The sequence below is a fragment of the Pteropus medius genome, unplaced genomic scaffold (genome assembly GCF_902729225.1).
Source record: "Pteropus medius unplaced genomic scaffold, Ma_sr-lr_union100, whole genome shotgun sequence".
NCBI lineage: Eukaryota > Metazoa > Chordata > Mammalia > Chiroptera > Pteropodidae > Pteropus > Pteropus medius.
In genome coordinates, this window is record NW_024354500.1 from 21,700,282 (window position 1) to 21,705,562 (window position 5,281).

A 5,281-nucleotide genomic window follows, 5' to 3' on the forward strand; every position below is an offset into this window, starting at 1 on the left:
TTTTACAACTTTATTGTCAGATAATTGGCATACAGCAAACTGCACATATGTACACTGTATACTTGGTTAAGTTTTTGACACATGTATTCACAGGTAAGACCATCACCATAATCAAGAGAGTTAACGTATCTGTCACCCTAAAATTGTTTTTGGATCTCTAGGCCCATTGTCTTCAAGGTTCTAGACCATTTCCTAAAGAAGTGAGATAAAAGAGTGAACTCAATTTTTGTTGTTGTTGTTCTCTCTGTCTCATTTCATTTCTGGGATGTTATTATAGCTTATAAAAGGAATTTTATTTTTACAGTTTAAGATAATTTTATTCTCCTATACACATTACTGAGGATTGATTTTTATTTCTTCTTATGTCAGGGACAGATAGTTGTCTCCCAATATCCACGCTTTCACTTTTCTTTGTTAATAGCTACCTTGAATTTTAGCTGGACAGACAACCATATTTCCCAGTTTCCCTTGTAGTAAGGTATGACCAGGTTCAGTCCAATTCTGATGTAAGCAGAATGAATGCAACACCCTGCTGTTGTCATGAAGAAAAGTAATGTATGCATACTTTCCTTTTAGCTTCTGACTAGATAGAATGCATCTTAGACCATGAGGTAGAAAGTTGGAAGTGGAAACCCCCAAAACAAAAAGGACTGTAACAGTCCCAGACTTTCATATCAAACCACTATGTGGGAGAAAAGTAATTTTCTGTCTTCCTTAAGACACTCTTACTTGGGGATTTTTGGCTGCTGTATTCAAGCCTATGTTCTAATTAGGACACTTCTATTTTATAAATAGGGAGAACTTGGACACAGAGTGGGTAAATAAATAAAACTGTGCTTTGAGCCATCTTATTATAATAATTATTTCTAAAATAAACTAAAGGATAAATAGCAAACTATTTGAAGTCATTTCCAATGAATCTCATAGAATCTCAGATATTTAGGAAAATATTTTAGCAAGATAGGTGACCTAAAATGCTTGCATAGCTGCCGCTTTTTAGACTTAAATATTATAGTTCTATAAAAGTCTGTTCTCAAGAATTGTTGTTTGCACAAATACCTGGCTAGATATACTAGCCTCATTTATTATATCCAAAACATTGATATTTTTCTTATTTCTCTAGGCCATTGCTGTTTTACCTTCATTATAGTGGCAGTTAGAAACTTTTCTAGAATGACAAGACTTGATTTGATATCATCGAGTAAATAACCCTGGCATGATTTTTCAGTGCTCTGCTAGAAAGGACCAAGTGTTAAATATGTCATCATTTTATTCTTTTTATATGCAGAAAGTCTAATTCGACATTATCTCAGTGCCACAGCTGTACCGATTTTCCATGCTACTCAAACACCCTTCAACATTTGGAAATTCTTTATTATAATGGTGGATGGTATGTAATGAAAGTAGTTCTGAAAGGCTGCAACATAACAGACATTTACTGCTGCCGAATTGAAATATCAGGCTCAGCAGATGAACAAGTTGCCTAGCAACTGATATTGCAAGCTCCAGCGACTGCTCATGCCCACTGAGATTGACAAGGGAGCCATCACAGGCTGCCTGTACCTTCCTATTTAGCAGTCTAACCATGAGACCAAACCTCCCGGGGGGGTGATTAAATATTAACATTTAAATCTATGTTTATATATATAATATCCTATATATGATATAGTTAGAAACTTTTCTTTGAGAAATCCCTATGTTAATGGAGGGAGAAGAGGGAGAAAGAGAAGAGAATGAGCGCGCTCATGCTAGTATGCCCCTGGAGAATGGAGGAAGTAGAAAAATTAGGATCTGAGAACAAATAAGAACGAAAATGGACCAACTGCGGGCTACTGCGGACTTTGGCTTTCCATTTTATATTGAAGTTCAGTTTATTTTGGCTGAGAAGCATGACTAATGCAGGCATGACTAGGCATATCCAAGAAATTTTGTCTTAGAATGTAAGAACCATGAAAAAACTTTTGAATATCTAAGCAGGCAAAGCTACATGTTTCTGTATGTTGTTTTATATGCAATCATATTGATTACATGTTCTCAAATTGTTGATCAGTTCTAGCCGTCTGATTTAGTAGTGCCAATTTTCAGCCACTGGGAACCAGATTTTATTTTTTGTTTAAATAACTCCTATGAAATATTCTTTTTCTATGCTGTTTCACAGACAGCAATTTATTTTTTGGAGTTTGTGAAATATGTAACCATGAAGCATCATTCAAAATGTATCTCTTTAAAATAAATTCAGGGTCTTATTATGCATGGCAATCCTTTTGTGAGATATTCAAGCAAAGAATTGAAACCTTTTTTGTTTTAGGCAAAAAGAAAGGATCCATTTTAAGGTTTCTCATATTTTGGAGAAAAACCGTTAATTATAACTTCATCTCATTTCAAATATAAGTAAATTTATATTTCATTATGTTTCATCTAGAAAGAAATATTTTTATCCTCATTGATATAAAGCACATGACCTAGCTAGCATATATTATAAATGCGTATACGTATTGACCCAGCAGCTCCACTGGTAGGAATTTATCTTAGAATAGGCTCCCAATATATGGAAACGCATAGGTTCGAGGATTCTCAATGCAATATTGATTATAAAAGCAAAACCTCATAACTTAAATGTCATTAGTAGGGTACTAGTGACATAAAGCATAGCCATAAAATGGAAGACTGGGGATCCATTATACGTAAAATATGGATGTATATTTTTGCAGGAAATATACCCAAGATATATATTTTAAATAGACAAAATTTGGAGACTGTAAAGAAAAACTCAGAATACATATTTACATGTGGATACAAATTTTTCACAGAAGTTACTTTTGTAGAAAAAGTTTAGGGTACACTGGGAGATAAGGAAGGAAGGAGTATTTTGGTATTTACTATAAGTCCTTTTGCCTTAAAAAAAGTCACAAACATGTATTACTTTTATAATAAAAAATGCTAAAACACATATGCTTAGTACCAACTCCATGAAATATATATTATTTCATATCTGCTTTGCACAGATTTATGCAAACCAGAAAAAATTCATATTTCAGCATAACATCTTTAGAATCTTCTTGTCTTCAATAATCCTGTTAGAGAAAAGATTATAGATGGAGTCCCTAGGTCTTCCTTGTGTCTTATGTGTGTTTCCAGGGTCTTAAGTAAATTAACTCATGAACTGTCTGCATTACAGGCAATTATCTTTTGAAAAGTATTTAGAAGAGTTAGGGGATTAGGAAGGAGCAAATGTAATACTGATCTCTTTTTTTCTTTCTTTGGAGCCCCAAAGCCAATAATATAATTATCTTCTATTAAGTCTTTTTCATTCTCCAGTAAAATAATGAAGCAAATATTAATGAAGTAGAACTGTAGGGCTTATATCCTTTCTTATGCAAAGAATGTTTATGCAAGAATCTGTAGAACAGATATTCTATTCGTGGGGAGAATATGTTCTGCCTTAGATGATGTCTTCAATCTGACGACTCCCATGGAAACAACTTAAATGTTTATTAGACAAAAGTGGTAACTTAGTTGTGGAGAAGTTGGATTAGGAGAATAGACCTGGTCTAAATGAGACAGTTCAAATACAGTCAGTTTGAATATTTAATTACAGCAAGAGAGTCTGGCTTCTGGTCACCAAGTTTTCTGAAAGGAAGGTTAAACTATGGAGACCCCTCAAGTAAATATAGTAGACAATATGTGGAAGGGCTAGAAGAGAAATGTGTGAGTTTCTTAAGGACTTGCACATAAACAATGCTAGACAAGCATGACGCCTTTGAAAAGTGGACTCAATTCAGCCTTCTGGTCTCCTATTAAATAATCTTTTTTTCTCACCCCCCTCAGCCATTCCCAGTTTTGATATTTCCAGATATTCTCACCCTAAAGTAAACCCTTTTGCCACATTGCCTACACCCAGATAACACTGGGGGTCTCAAGCCAGTTAGCTTACTGAGCACAGAGCTGAACTCAAATGAGTTGTCACTCATCCTGGCCTCATCCTTTCTTCTCTTCCCTCACCACGCAGTGCACCTCATCTTAACATCAGGAGATAGAAGATAAAATGTACATGGTTTGTTTCATTTCTGTGCTTGCCGTTAAGAAACTGAACTTTAAAATAGTAGTGATCTAAGACTCTTTGGCCTAGACTTGACTAAATCACAGACACTGGGTTCAACTGCTTCCTCTGTTCTCAATTTTCACCCCACTCTTTCAAAAAATACAGGTTTTAAAGCCAAACAGACAGACTAAAACCCTGACCTTGTGACTGATTAGCCAACCTCTGAGTTTTTTTCAGATACCACATCATTAGTATGAGGATACTAATAACAACATTGTTGGACTGCTTTGAGAAATAAATGAGATAATACTTGGTAATATGTCTCAGCATAGTGATTGGTATACATCAGGCAATTGTATTTTCTTCTCCTCTCTTGTGAAAATAATAATTTATTATTTTCCCAAAAGAAGAAAAGCAAGTTAAACAAATGTATTTTGTATTATTTTGATTATTTTTGAAATATTGGTGTTGGTTATTTTACCATGTTTATAATTGGCAATGAGGTTGGTTCCCTATGACCAGTTCACTAAACACCTAGTTTTCTTGACACCTTTTCCAGTCCAGGCAAGCCTCCTGACTTCCACTCCTCTGAGCAAGTGTCACCTCTTTTTCTTCCCCTATACTTTTGTTCATTTTCCTTTCCAGAATAACCATCTCCTTTTTCATCAACCCATCAAACTTACTCACTTTTAAAGACATCTTTGATGACTACAATTTACATCAACTTCTCCATTTCTTGTACTCCTATAGAGGAAGAGTAGGACTGAACTTTGTCCCCATGTTTGGGGACAGTACTCATAGAATTTGCTTAGCATAACCTCCTCACTTCAACTACACAGAAACCACTAAACCACTGTGCCCAGAAACCACCAGGCCCCTGTCTTCTAATTCCATGCCTTTGTCCCCTTTAACTAGTCTACCTGAAAAACTCATTCTTTAAGGTTTCAGTGACAACTTCTCTGTGATTGCTTTCTTCATTCTCTCAAGCAAAGTGCTTCTGCTGTATTTTCATTGTCCCATGACACTTTGTTCATATCTCCGCTATAGCACTTGCCTCATCCTAATCTGACAGTTTATCTGACCATACATCTGTCTCCAAGGCTGCAACGTAAGCCCCTCATGGGCAGAGGCTGTGTCTCATTCTTCTTTTTATCTCTGGGTCTTGGAACTTAAAGTATGTTCCTTAAGAGTGGAATAAATGTTTTGCCTGCTGGGGTTCTCTACTTGTATTTTGTGCTC